Source organism: Lepus europaeus, chromosome 12 (assembly GCF_033115175.1).
Source record: "Lepus europaeus isolate LE1 chromosome 12, mLepTim1.pri, whole genome shotgun sequence".
In the NCBI taxonomy this organism is placed as follows: domain Eukaryota; kingdom Metazoa; phylum Chordata; class Mammalia; order Lagomorpha; family Leporidae; genus Lepus; species Lepus europaeus.
The window spans coordinates 81,567,404-81,583,504 of NC_084838.1; the positions used below are offsets into that span (position 1 = coordinate 81,567,404).

The 16,101-nt window shown below is 37.5% G+C and overlaps 1 pseudogene; it reads left to right on the forward strand.

The window, feature by feature from the left end:
• The window catches only part of LOC133771041 (zinc finger protein 280A-like), a 35,519-nt pseudogene extending 22,882 nt beyond the window's left edge, over positions 1-12,637 (forward strand).
• Positions 12,638-16,101: the final 3,464 nt, after the last annotated feature.

The following is a 16,101-nucleotide window of genomic DNA, read 5'->3' on the forward strand; positions in this document are numbered from 1 at the left end:
GGCTCAAGCAGCTCAGGAAATGTCTGCCTCTCTGTTGACTGGGCAGGCTGGCAGGGCTGAGGAAAACCTCTGCACCTAGCAACTGTGGAAGCCTTGTGTGCTGAGACTGTGGAGATTTGGTGGCTACATGAGAAAGTGCAGAGTGTAGCCGGGTCTCTGGGCAATCACTGGGTGCTGCTCCACATGTTCAGAGCTCCTTGATTGCCAGAGGTGGGTCATTGCAGAGGGAACCATGATCAGGGTGAGAACTGTGCAGATCACATGCACACGGCTCATATAGCAGCACAGATGATTGTTGAACACTCTCGAGTTAACACCCGGGCATTGCTCAGCTGGCAGGAGAGGCGGGGGGGGGGGGGGAGTGATAGCATGACCAAAGGTGACCATTCTCCCTCTTCTGTAAACAAGAGTAGAGCTACCACCCCCAACTTGGGTGTTACCCTGGATACTTGCGCCACCCTGGAGCAATGACTAGAGATCCCTGGCCACACCCACCACACACTTTTTGATATTTACTGAAAGTGTAGACATTCCACTAAGCCACAGAGGCATAACTCAGAGATAAAAGCCATCAGAGGAAAAAACAACAATTAACTCCAAAAATGCCTAAAAATAAATGCAGACATTCAAGAAACAAGATTAAGGAAGACAACATGACTCCCCCAAAGAAATACAACATTTCAATATTAGAATGTGAAGATGAGGATATTGATGAAATTTTAAAAATTAATCATAGGATTACTCAAAATCCAACAGCACCAAATCCACAAACAAAAGAAAACCACACATGACATGAATGAAAATCTTCCCAAGAAATTGAGATTTTAGAAAGAAATCAAAATGAAATATTAGAAATGATTAATTCAACTGTTTGCACCCACACAGAAACACAAAGTATAAAATATTGTTTGAGTACTAGTTATAGCATTAATTCACAATGTACAACACATTAAGGACAGAGATCCTACATGAGGAGTAAGTACACAGTGACTCCTGTTGTTGACTTAACAATTTGACACTCTTGTTTATGGCGTAAGTAATCACCCTAAAATCTTTACTTAATATATGCTAAGTTGATCTTCTATATATAAAGATAATTGAAAATGAATCTTGATGTGAATGGAATAGGAGAGGGAGTGGGAGAGGGGAGGGTGGCGGGTAGGAGGGAAGTTATGGGGGGGGGGGGATGCAGTGGAAAGCCTTAACAGCAGACTTGTTGAGGCAGAAGAAAGAATACCCAAGCTAGAAGACAAATCTTAGAAATCTTTCAGTAGGACCAAGATAAAAAGAAGAAGAAATTAGAAAATTTAAAAACAATGTTGGAGATTCATGGGACACTATCATACGATCTGACATATGGGCCATGGGAGTTCTTGAAGGTGAGGAAAGAGAGAATGGACTACAAGGCCTAGGTAGTGAAATAATTACAGAAAACATTCCCAATTTTGGGAAAGAAAACGGCATCCAAGTACAAGAATCACATAGAACTTCTAACAGACATGACCAGAAAAGGTCTTTACAGATACAGACTGGCAGAATGGGTTAAAAAATAACACACATCTATTTGCTGTCCATAAGAAACACATCTCACCAACAAGGATGCACACAGACTGAAAGTGAAAGGATGGAAAAAGATATTCCATGTAATGGACAGCAAAAAATGGCAGATGTTGCCATTCTAATATCAGGAAAAATAGACTTTGAAACAAAACTATTAAAAAAGATGGATAAGGGAAAATGTAATGCCCAAAGGATCAAATCAACAGGAAGATGAACTATAATAAATGTACATGTACCTAATTTCAAGGCATCTGACTATTTAAAACAAATGTTAATGGATCTAAAGGGAGACATATACTTCAATACAATAGTAATGGGAAACCTCAACACCCTACTTTCATCAATTAACAGAATAACTAGACAGAAAATCAACAAAGAAGCAACAGATCTAATCAACACTATGAAACAAATGGACCTAACTGATATCTACAGAATTTTTCATCCCACAGTTGCAGAATCTCATTCTTCTGATCAGTGCATGGAACTTTCTCTAGGATGGGTCACAAGCTAGGCCGTAAAGCAAGTCTCAGCAAATTCAAAAAAATCATACCCTGCATCTTCTCTGACCACAATGGAATGAAGCTGGAAATCAATAACGCAAGAATCTCTAGATCATATGCAAACACATGGAGACCAAACAACATGTTCCTGAAAGAACAATGGGTCATAGAAGAAATAAAAAGAGAAATAAAAAATTTCAGGAAAATGATGAAGATAATACATTATATCAAAACTTATGGGGAGCCGGCACTGTGGCCTAGCAGGTAAAGCTGCTGCCTGCAGTGCTGGCACCCCATATTGGCACCGATACAAATCTCAGCTTCTCCACTTCCTGTCCAGATCTCTGCTATGGCCTGGGAAAGCAGTAGAAGATGGCCCAAGTCCTTGGGCCCCTGCACCCTTGTGGGAGATTCAGAAGAAGCTACTGGTTCTTGGCTTCAGATCAGCACAGCTCTGGCCATTGTGACCAACTGGGGAGTGAATGAACCAGCAGATGGAAGACCTCTCTCTCTCTCTCTCTCTCTCTCTCTCTCTCTGCAATTGGTGCCTATGTGAAGAAATTGGAAAAGTACCAAATAAATGAGCTATAAAGGTATCTCAAGGACCTAGAAAAGCAACAACAAACCAAACTCCAAATTAGTAGGAGGAAATAATTAAAATTAGAGAAGAAATAAACAAAATTGAAACCAAAAAGAAAAATGATACAAATAATCTGTCAAATGAAGAACTAGTATTTTTGAGAAAAATAAACAATAATGATACACCATTGGCCCAACCAACAAAAAAGAGGGAGAAGCCACAAATCAGTAAAATAAGAAATGAAAAAGAAAATGTAACAGACACCACAGAAATAAAAAAGAATTGTTGGGAATTACTACAAAGAGCTATATGCCAACAAAATGGGAAATCTAGAAGAAATGGATAGATCCCTGGACATATACAACCTACCAAAATTGAGTCATGAAGACATGGAAAATCTAAACAGTCCAAAAACCAAGAGAGATTGAATCAGTAATAAAGACCCTCTCTATAAAGAAAAGCCCATGACTGGATGGCTTCACTGCTGAATTCTACCAGACATTTAAGAACTAATTCCAATCATTCTCAGGCTATACAAAACAATTGGAATGGAGGGAATTCTCCCCAACTCCTTCTATGAAGCCAGCATCACCTTAATTCCTAAGCCTGAAAAAGATACAATAGAGAAAGAGAACTATAGACCAATATCCCTGATGAACATAGTTGCAAAAATCCACAACAAAATGCTAGCTAATCAAATCTAGCAACACATAAGAAAGATCTTTCACCTGGACCAAGTGGGATTTATCACTAGTATGCAGAGATGTTTCAACATTTGCAAATCAAGAAATGTGATACATCACATTAACAAACCGAAGAACAAAAAACTTATGCTTATCTCAACAGATGTAGAGAAACCATTTGGTAAAATAGACCAGCCTTTCATGATGAAAGCCTTAAGCAAATTGGATATACAAGGAAGATTCGTAAATACAATCAAGGCAATTTATGACAAACCCATGGTCATCGTCCTATTGAATGGGGAAAAGCTGGACACGTTCCCACTAAGATCTGGAACCAGACAAGGATGCCCACTCTCACCATTGCTATTTAATACAGTCCTGGAAGATTTAGACAGATGCATTAGGCAAGAAAAAGCTATCAAAGGGATACAAATTGGCAAGGAGGAAATCAAACTATCCCTATTTGCAGATGACATGGTTCTGTATATAGGGGATCCTAAAGACTCAACTGAGACACTATTGGAACTCATAAAAGAGTTTGGTAAAGTGGCAGGATATAAAATCAACACAGAAAAGCCAATAGCCTTTGTATTTACAGACAATACCTTGGCTGAGAAAGAACATTTAAGATTAGTCCCATTCACAATACCTCACAAAAGAATTAAATACCTTAGAATAAATTTAACCAAGCATGTCAAAGATCTCTATGATGAAAATTACAAAACACTAAAGAAGGACATATAAGAAGACATTAAAAATGTAAAACTCTTCCATGTTCATGGATTAAAAGAATCAACATCATCAAAATGTCCATATTACCAAAAGCAATTTGCAGATTCAATGTGATCCCAATCAAAATAGCAGTGACATTTTTGGCAGATCTAGATAAAATGTGGCTAAAATTCATATGGAAACACAAAATCCATATAATATGGTTAAAGCCATATTATACAACAAACACAAAGCCAGAGGCATCACAATACCTGATTTCAAGATATACTACAGGGCAGTTATAATCAAAACAGCTGGTACTGGCACAAAAACAGATGGGTAGACCAATGAAACAGAATAGAAACTCCAGAAATCAATTCATGCATTTACAACCAACTTATCTTTAACAAATGAGCTAAAATCAATCCCTGGAGCAAGGACAGTCTCTTTAACAAAGGATGCTAGGAAAACTGGATCTCTGCAGAAGTATGAAACTAGACCCATACCTTACACCTTACCCAAAAATCCCCTCAAAATGGATCAAAGACTTAAATCAAATTTCTAGAGAACATTGGGGAAACTGCAAGACATTGGCATAAGCAAAGACTTGTTGGAAAAGATCCTGTAAGCATGAGTAATCAAAGTCAAAATTGACAAATGAGTTTACATCAAGCTGAGAAGCTTCTGCACTGCAAAAGAAACACTCAGCTAAGTGCAGAGGCAACTGACAGAATAGAAGAAGATATTTACAAACTATACAGCTGATAAAAGATTAACATCCAGAATCTATAAAGAACTCAAGGAATTGAACAACAACAAAACAAGCAATTCAATTAAATTGGGCAAAGGTGTTGAATAGGCATTTTTCACAACAGGAAACTCAAAAGGCGAACAGACACTTGAAAAAGTGCTCATGATCACTAGCTATCAGGGAAATGGAAATCAAAAGCACAATGAGGTTTCATCTTACTCCAGTTAGAATGGCTCTCATACAGAAATCAATATACAACAAATGCTGGTGAGGATGTGGGGGAAAAGGTACCCTAACCCACTGTTGGTGAGAATGTAATTTTGTGCAGCCACCGTGGAAGACAGTAGGGAGATACCTCAGAAATCTTAATATAGACCTACTGTATTACCCAGCCATCCTGCTCCTGGGAATTTACCCAAACCAAAAGAAATGAGCACCTGAAAGAGTTATCTGTACCAAAATGTTCATTGAAGCACAGTTAACAATAGCTAAGATATGGAATCAACCCAGATGTCCATCAACTGTTGACTGGATAAAGAAATTATGATATATATACACAAGGGAGTACTATTCAGCTATAAAAAAATGAAGTCCTATGTTTTCCAACAAGATGGACACAACTGGAAACCAAAATAAGCCAGTCCCAAAAAGACAGATAAAATATATTTTCTCTTTTCAGATTAACTAATAGAGTATCTAAAATGTAATGTATTGGATTGAAATAGACATTTTGAGATTTGATGATTGGTTACAGCCCTATCTCCTCTTGCTGAGGAACAATTTTTTTTCTTCATACTATTTGTTGAATTCTTTTACTTAATATAAGGTTAACTTTATGATCATTAAGTAAACTGAAAAATTAAGAGTGGGAAAGGGAGAAGGAGGAGAAAGAAGGTTTGAAGCATGTGCAGGAGGGAGGGCAGGGTAGAAAGCATCGCCATCTTCCTGAATCTACATATATATGAAATACATGACACTTGTATAAAGATAAAATTTTTAACAAAACTAGTCACTACTGCTCGCTACTGAAAAGTTAAAGTTAGTTTCCACTAACTTTAATAGTCAACTATATGGGATTAAAGGACAAAGATTCTGGGGCCAGCACCATGGCACAGTGAGTTAAAGCCCCAGCCTGCAGCAAAAGCATCCCATATGGGTGCCCGTTCAAGTCCCAGCTGCTCCACTTCCAATCAAGCTCTCTGCAATGTACTGGGAAAGCAGAAGATGGATCAAGTGCTTGGGCCCCTGTACCCATGTGGAAGATCCAAAAGAAGCTACTGGCTCTTGGCTCCAGATCAGCTCAACTCTGGCTGTTGGTGGACATTTGGGGAGTAACCAACAGATAGGAGACCTCTCTCTCTCTCTCTCTCTCTCTCTCTCTCTCTCTCTCTCTCTTTCTCTCTGGCTCTACCTCTCTAACTCTGTCTTTCAAATAAATAAAATAAATCTTTTTTAAAAAGGACAAATATTATTCTTATATTATAAAAATAAAATATTTTGTGTTTTTTACATCTTTACTCCTGATATAAGAGAGCATATTATTCCTAAGGTAACCAGCAGCAGGAAATGTAAAACCCTAAAATCTTAAAGGTAGCTTTTAAAAGTAATTGTATCTTATCAACAGACACCTGTTATTCTTCTGTTACTTCTTTTTACAAAGTAAGTCTCTGTATTGCAAGCATACCAAATCCTAGCTACACTTATTAAAATTTATGTTAACAATATTGAATGTTATCAAATATACTGTGTTTAAGCTAAGTTAATTATTAAGCCTTACATTATTTTTATTTATTCAAACCTACTCATTCATCTTGCACTATGGGACGGTTTGAGACTATACCTTGAAATCAGAGAGATTAATCCATTTTAAGAAAAAAAAATCAGTGTTTTAACATTTTAGTATATCACTTTTCCAAGGCCTAGCCCTAAAATTCAAATGAAAATTTTAACTATTTAATTTATTATGTTCTGAGCATAAACAACACTTACTTAATAAAGTACTATTTCTATTTAGTTAGAATTGAAAGAAAATAAGCAAGAAAGGACATCATTCTGGGACCACTAATGTCATTTGCCTTTATATTCACCACCTTAGAAAGGAAACATTCATCTGAAATCTATAACTGAAATTAACAGAAAGGTGGCTGGGGATGGGAGCCAAGAAGTACCCACTAATGTTAAAGTATATTACTAAGCTACTCAGCAGATGACTCAAAAGTAATAAGACTTATAAATTGGCTGAAACATGGTACAGTGGTTTTGTGATCTATACAATAATTGTTTAAAAACTGACATCTGTAAAATTGATTTTATTCAAATTTTCTTATACTTTGAGTTTAATAACTCTTATTGAGTAAAATTTAGTTCAGCTTGGTTATAACCAATGTCTAGGAAATGTTTGTCATAGGTACAAATGATAAATATCTATCAATACACTGTGACTTGCTTCTTGAGAATCTGATCTTCATAATGGAAAAATTCTATAGATTGTACCCAAAACAGAACAATATAAGAAAATGTAACCCATAGCTGCAATCTCAACCTTTACTCAGAGTAATTGCTGAAAAAGACCAAACAGGAAATGAGATACTGTTCCCTGTCCAATACCAGTTCAGACCATTGTTTTCAGTTCTGGCACCTTCTCCACTAGAAATTCCAAGCCACTGGAGACAGAGCTTCATACAAAAAGATGTTCCAGCAAAAATGATAATGTGATGATTTACTGGAATTTTCAGATCAATTGGCAAATTCAAATACAAAGAAGGGAAATCCAGACCTTAAAGTTTGTGTTTATATTTACGTTTCTGTGCTGCCATCTATTAGCCAGCTCATATTTTCCAAGTTGGCTGATCAATGAGCCACATATTTCCCATCAAGTCAATTTTTCTGTGCACAAGTTAATCAGTTTTGAAGACTTAAAACAAACTGCACAATACAAAAGGAAAAAATGCCCATGATTAATTTGGCAGGAAAAACCTGAGAGAGAAACATATCAGGAGATTTGTTTAGTTAGTTGTCAACAAATATTTATTATGCACTTACTATATACTGCTCTAGAATACCAATTGCAGGGCTAGTTTTGTTTTTTTTTTTTTTTAATGAAGTTGCAACACACAAGAAGGAGAAAATAGTAAGTAAAGAAATTACTACACAAGAAAAATTCTTAAAATGGATATTACGAAAGTAACTCCTTTGTGACATACAATAGGGTAGAGAGTAGTGAAAACAGGAAGGGGTTGGGAAACAGAAAACAGACAGAAAGAGGAGCAGCAGTGAGAGAGCAAATATCAAGACAGGAGCTGGGAGATGAGGTCAATGTGAGAGGCAAGAGCCATCTAGGTAATTGCAGGAAGTTCGTTAACTATCCCAGTACAAAGGGAAGCCATGAAAGGTTTTCAATATGAGGTAAATCAAAGGACCTAATCTATAATTTTATATGATCTCCCTGACTACCAGGAAATATAAACTTTTAAGAACTACAGTGGAAACAGACAATAAGCATGAGATTTCCATAGTATATTTGAATCATGTGGGTCTTTCTTCAGATCTTTGTCTGATGTAGACAAAGTCTAAATGGCCCAAATATTGGCCAAATTTTATGAAAGAATTTACATGAGCATATTCATTTAACTTTTTTATTTTCAAAGCATCCTCATTGACCAGTCCAAATTGCTTTATAAGTTTATGGGTTCCTGATGATCAAAAGAAGCTGTTTAGAATAAGAGGTATCTTTGTTCTTTTCCTACTGAAAGCAGAAAAATTTTTCCCCTGTGAGGTTTAAAAAGAGCTTAAATAAGAGATTTTATAATTTTTCATAAGTGCCTTTTTTTCCACATTGACCTCAGAATTTCTTATTTGATGTACTTTTCATTATTGAGAAGCTTTTAATTTGGGATGAAATAACTCAATAAGTATCTTCCTATAATTGACTTGTGGGGACCAACTCATTAAACAAAACAAAACAAAAAGTATGAGAAAGAGCACTAAATTACATAGAAGGTATAGTATAAATTATACAAAAGGTTTCCGGAATAACCTCTAACTATGGTTTCTGTCTTCATTATTTTAGTTGTTAAATGTTCTCTCTTTTTTTTTTTTTTTTTTTTTTTTTTGACAGGCAGAGTGGATAGTGAGAGAGAGAAACAGAGAGAAAGGTCTTCCTTTTTGCCATTGGTTCACCCTCCAATGGCCGCCACGGCCAGTGCATCTCGCTGATCCGAAGCCAGGAGCCAGGTGCTTCTCCCAGTCTCCAATGCGGGTGCAGGGCCCAAGCACTTGGGCCATCCTCCACTGCCTTCCTGGGCCATAGCAGAGAGCTGGCCTGGAAGAGGGGCAACCGAGATAGAGTCCGGCGCCCCAACCGGGACTAGAACCCGGTGTGCCGGCGCCGCAAGGCGGAGGATTAGCCTGTTGAGCCACGGTGCCGGCCAAATGTTCTTTCTCTTGAAATCTTGTATTAGAACATCAATGAATGGGTTAGCCATCAATATAGATGGCATCAAAGCAGTTAGCCATATTATAATGGATCCAAATCTTTATCTTTTCTGATTCCCAGTGGTAGAGTTTAGCCTACATCGCAAATCTCCTAGGCTTCAGGCTAATGTTCTTTCCAATAAACTAGAAATCTGAAAAAAAAAAAAAAAAAAAGACCTGTGTTCTTTCCAAAAAATAAAATATAAATCTGAAAAAAAAAAGTAAGATCAGTAAGGAATAAAAAGACTTTCAGGTACTAAGTTTAAAGTACTATGTTGATTCTCTTTTCATACCTTCCTTTTCACAAGCACCTTTACAAATAGATGGTGTAATTACCAACCATAACTAATTTTACTTTGGTACATTTTTCTTGTAAGGAAAGTATCCCAGAAACAGTGCAAAACACTGACTTTATATTGAGAAGAAATGGCCCAGATGACCATTCATTCACTTTCTTAAAACAGCAGTGTCAACCAAAAAATTATGTGACATTGCTGATACAAAAGCCCTTCCATTCCATTTTTTTAGTCACATCAACAAATTTTCTTAATGCACAACTAAAGATAAAAATGAAAGCAGGAATAAAACTGATTCTTAACTCCATCTCATCTGACCAAATCAATAAGCTTCACCTTTGATGCACTTTTTGGAAAAATAAATTTCCATATATTTCATAAAGAGGTATACTTCTAAAACAAGTATATTTCTTATATATAATGATTATTATCAAAATGTATAATATATGTAAATATGTATTTATGTTCTGATCAATTCAAAGCTAATAATAACTGTAATAACAACCCAGAAGTCTTTTTTTTAATTTATTTTATTATGGCAAAATAAATATAACCTGAATTTGCCATGTATACAATTGAGCTGCATTAATTGCATTCACCATATTGTACAACCATCACCTTTATGTATTGCCAAAACTTTTTCAACACTCAAACAGATATTTAGTAACCAGTAAGTCCACATTTTCATTACCCCAGATTTGGTGTCCTCTATCTACTTCCTGTCTGTAATCTTGCCTAGACTATATATTTCTGTATAAGTGGAATCATACAATGTTTGTCCTTTTGTGTGTTTGCCTTATTTCACTTAGTGTAGTTTTTCAAGGTTTAGTCATGTTTAGTGTATAACAGAATTGTGACTCTTTCATAGCTGAATAAAATTCCATTGTACGTACATACATTTTGTTTTTGATCTTTTGAGAATTGGATTATAATGTTTTAGCATGAGTTTTTTTTTATTTTATCTTAGTTGGAATTCATTCAGCTAGTCAGCTATATGGATTCAAGTATTTTATCAAATTTATACAGCTGTCAGCCACGAATTCTTTAGACGTTCTTCCTGGCCCTTTTTCTCCATTCTCCCTCTGAGAATCCCAAGATAAGCATGTTAGGCTATTCTATGTGTTCCACAGATCCCTCAGACTCTCTCTAACTTTACTCTTTTTTTCTTTCTGAATTCCTTCCTCAATGATTTCAAATGCACTACTGTCAAGTTCACTGATTCTTTCCATTTGTCCATTCAAATATGCTGTTGCAAACATTAGTAAATTAATTGTATTACTTCTAGCACTAAAATCTTCAGTTGGTACATTTTATAATTTCTAACTCTTTATTGATATGTTCATTTTATTTATGCATTTTCTTGTTTCTTTTATTTATTTGTCAGAGTTTTCTGTAGCTTTTTAAACATATTTAAGACAATTATTTTAAAGTCTTTACTGGTGGATCTGATTTCTAGGCTTCTTCAGGAAGAGTTTCTTTGAATGGGTCATTCTTTCTTCTTTCTTTCTTTTTTTTTTTTTTTTTTAGTTTACCATATATTTTAATGCCAAATGCATCTGAATTTTCACATGAATCACCTCTTCTCACTTGTGTTTCTACAACCTTTTTTTTTTTAATTAAAATTTTATTTAATGAATATAAATTTCCAAAGTACAGCTTATGGGTTACAATGGCTTCCCCCTCCCAAAACTTCCCTCCCACCCGCAACCCCCCCCTTTCCCGCTCCCTCTCCCCTTCCAATCACATCATGATTCATTTTCAATTCTCTTTATATACAGAAGATCAGTTTAGTATATATTAGGTAACGATTTCAACAGTTTGCCCCCATATAGCAACACATAGTGAAAAAAAAAATACTGTTGGAGTACTAGTTATAGCATTAAATAAGAGTGTACAGCACATTAAAGACAGAGGGAGCCATCCTTCCTGTAGGAGGTCAAGATGTGAGTCCTCATGAATCAAAGCAAATTTCCACACCAGATATAAATGGCAGAAATCCCAAAAGGTCTAAGCTCAGTGATGGAATCCCAAGTGCATGTTCTGCAGCTGAGACTTCTTCCAGCATCTCGCCCACCCAGGACGCAAGCACACCCTCAAAAAGCGAATGCCTCTCACCCAGCCAGGTTCAGGACAGAACAGCATTTCCCGAGGTTTGTGCTAATGACAAGGGACATTTCAGTCTTAGGGATCCAGACAGAGCCAACAGCATTGCAGTACTGGCCAAACCAGACTGTTTGAGTATAGCAGGTTAAAACAAGACCTTTGATCCCGTGAAAGGCAACCTGATCATGCTCCTTAGTGACTTCTACTATGGACAGCATAAAGGCGATGGAAAGTCCAAACAGAAGACTCATACAAGCTTTAAATGCCTCAGCTGCTTGAAAGTTCTAAAAAACATTAAGTTTATGAATCACATGAAGCACCATTTGGAACTTGAGAGGCAGAGGGGCGACAGCTGGGAGAACCACACCACCTACCGGCACTGCCACCGGTAGTTTTCTATCCCCTTCCTGCTGCAGTGTCACATTGACAGCATGCACACCTTCCAGGAACCCTTTGCCATTTGCAAAATCTGTGAATTGTCGTTTGAAACAGATCAGGTTCTCTTGCAACACATGAAGGACAACCATAAGCCCAGAGAAATGCCCTACATGTTCCAGGTTTGCAGTTACCGATCGTCAGCCTTTGTGGATGTGGAAACACATTTTAGAATGTGCCACGAAAACATGAGGGATTTGCTCTCTCCGTTTTGTCTCAAGCTTTTTAAAACCGCAATCCCGTACATGAATCACTGTAGCAAGCACCAGAGCAAGAAGGGCTTTCCGTGTTCCAAGTGCCCGCTACAGTTTTTTACTAAGAAGAAAGTAATAGAACACAAAACCAAGAATCACCAAACTTTTAAAAAGCCAGAGCCCCTCGGTGGGTTGTCTCCTGAAACGAAGGTTATTATTCAAACTTCAGACCGACCAGGAACAGGAGGCGTGGCCTCCATTGTTGTGAGCAACACTCGCCCTTGGGTGTCACCCGTGAAAAGTAAAAAGAGGATGGCTGTGAATACTTCGATACCCCAGCGTCCCTTGTAGCATGAGTTCTGGCTGGAACTATGTTCTGCCTACTTGTAGAAACTCAACACAGCACAGGCTAGGCTACAACAGGTAATGTCATCAGATGTCGGGATTTACAATGACAGCTCTTGTCAGGTCCCTACTATCAAGAAGGGATCTCTCAGACCTCAAAGATCTTGCTCCTTCACGGTTAAGCCCCTCCCCTTATCCCCACAAAGCAACCACTATTAAGACCTCTACCACCATAGATTTTTCTTTTTCTTGTATTTGTTTATGAACTTTCAATAAATGGAATAAAACAATAAAAAAAAGTGAACCAGTGGATGGAGGACCTCAATCTGTCTCTCTCTCTCTCTCTCTCTCTCTCTCTCTGCCTCTCCTCTCTCTGTGTAACTCTGACTTTCAAGTAAATAAATAAATCTTTAAAAAAAAGAAAACTAGACATTTCAATAATGTAATATGGTAATACAAGAAGTCAGATTTTTTTTCTCTTCCTTTTTTTCATTCTTTTTCTCTATCTCCCTGTATCTGTCTTTCTTTCTGTTATTGTTGAAAGCTGCTACTATCTATTGGTGACTGTCCCAAACTGATTATGCAAAGATACTATTTCTTAACATGTGTGTTTACTAAAGTCTCTGCTCTTCAGCTTATGTTCACCTAATGCTTTCACACCAATTTACTGGAACACCAGGAACTGAAAGAAATAAAATAAAACAAGCAGCCAGTTTTTGCATATTGCCTCTGTGCCAGAGCACTCTTTCAACACTCAAACAGGGGGCTGCCACTGTGGTGTAGGTTAAGCCTCAACCTGTGGTGGCACCAGTTTGTGTCCTGGCTGCTCTTCTTCCTATCCAGCTTGGTGGTTATGGCCTGGGAAAGCAGTGGAAGACGGCCCAAGGTCTTGAGCCCCTGTGTCCATGTCAGAGACGGAAAATAAGTTCCAGGCTCCTGGCCTCAATTTCACTGTTCTGGCTGTTACAACCATTTGGGGCGTGAACCTGTGGATGAAAGCTCTCTCTTTCTCACCTTCTCATTCTGTGACTATACCTTTCCAATAAATAAGTAAATCCTAAAAAAAAAAAAAAAAAGCAGTCAGGCTTGCAGTCAGTTTGATGTGAAATCATAGGGTTTCTCTAGTCTAATATGTATATGCATGATTTCCTGGGCATGTGCATGGCTTTCTAGATTCCTCTAAATTCGCAATGCTCTATAAGCAGTGTAGATCTCTAAGGAAATATTCCCCAGATTCTGCTTCTGGGGAGTAGGTGACCTATTGCATGTTTCACATGCAATCTTTTACCTAAGTTGCCTGCAGTTGTTAATTCACCGTGCGCGGATTCTGAGTGGTGCCCATCACTTTTCCAGCCCATGTTCTAAATTAGGTGAAACAAAGATAAACACCCTGCATCTGCCCTGAGGCAACCCACAGACATACACAGCAATTTGCAAATAAATCACCTTTGCCTCTTCCAGAACAGAGAACAAAATACCACACTGGGCATGTAAGTTTCCTTCTTCAAGACTTCCGGTCATACCATCACTGAGGGAGGCAAGCACAAGGCAAGCTCTCTTCCTGTTCCTGCTTTAAGTTCACTCCTTACTTGACTCAGCGTTTTCCTGTATTGTTTTTTTTTTGGGGGGGGGGGAGGAGGCAAAAATCAACCATTTTCAATAATTCTCATAAAGTTAGTACTGACAGTTTCTGCTTGATTTTTGATGTTTCTGGGGGTTGAGAGGCAATATAAAGAAACCTTGAAGCTTCCTACTCTATCAATTTTGCTGACACCACTCCAGAAGAACTATATTAACACTTAAAGTTCCCAGTACTTTTTAATTTAAACTTAAATGTATGTTGTCATTACATTACATATGATCAGCAAAATATTTTTATAATAAAACTATATTATTACGATAAAGTCCAATAGAGGAAGTAGAATGAAAACATAAATTCAAAGAGAATTTTTTTTAAATTTCAACTGGTAGAAAACATGTTCATATACATTTTATTTTATTTTTTAAAGATTTATTTATTTATTTGAAAGTCAGAGTTACAGAGAGAGAGAAGGAGATGCAGAGGCAGAGAAAGAGGTCTTCCATCCTCTGGCTCACTCCCCAATTGGCCAAAAAGGCCAGAGCTGCGCCAATCCAAAGCCAGCTTCTTTCAGTTCTCCCAAACGGGTGCAGGGGCCCAAGGACTTGAGCCATCTTCCACTGCTTTCCCAGACCATAGCAAAGGGCTGGATTGAAAGTGGAGTAGCTGGGCCTCAAACCGGTGCCCATATGGGATTCTGGCACTGCAGGCAGCGGCTTTACCCACTATGTCACAGTGCTGGCCCTTCATGTATATTTTAAATGAGTAGTGGACTATGGTATTAGTATTTCACTGAGCACAATAAAACTTAGAAATTATAATTTTATCCTAAATAAGTATATTTACAAAGTTCTGAAGTCAGAATGGCTTAGAAAATCTATTCAGTGAAATAAAAGTAGAAAATGTCCCTAATTTGGAATGAGAAATGGACATCAAGTACAGGAGACATAGAGAGCCTCAAATAGATAAGATCAGAGACCTTCACCATGACACATTATATTCAAACTTTCAAAAGAAAAACATAAAGAAAAGTTCCTAAATTGTGCAAAAGAGAAATGCCAAATAGCCTTTAAAGGATTTCCAATTAGATTGACAACAGATTTCTGATCAGAAACCTTACAGGCTAGGTGAGAATGAAGAGATATGCTCCAAGTACTTAAATAACAATGAAAAACTGCCAGCACAGAATACTGTACCTACTGGAGTTCTCATTTATAAATGAGGTAAAATAAAGATCTTCCAAAATGAACAAAAATTGAAGAATTTGTCACCACCCAATCTGCCTTACAAATGATAATTAAGGATATACTACACAGAGTGGCAGAGAAAGATAATCAGCAGCACGAAAAGATGTGAAAGCAGAAAACCTCCTAGCAATAATACTACAAAGGAGATCTAAAACAAACAACAGGAATATTTACAGAAAAATGGCAAGACCAAGTCATTACATAACGCTAATAACATTGAATGTAAACAGACTAAACTCTCCAATTAAAAGATACAGACTGGAAGATGGCCGAATAAGGAGGGAGCTTACTGATAGTCCAGGAGAAGACAGATTAATAAAAGTGAACATAGTGTAGTCTCAGGAAAGAATCAGGGAAAAAACAGCAGAGGAAACTCTTCTGTAATTAGAGGGACAAGGTGGAGGGCACGGGCACCCACAGCTTGGGAACCCAGCTGCTGAGAGTCTCCACACCAGCACTGGAAAGAGAGGTGAGATGAAACCACAGTAGCCCGAGACACTGGCAGAAAAGCAGCAGGAAGAGCCTAGAGGGAACGAGGCTTGAATTGCCATGGGGGAAAGTACACCAGCCTAACTAGAGGAGAGAAAAAAATAAAAGGGATGGTACAGACACAATTCTCTTCCTCCAATCACCTTACAAAAGCT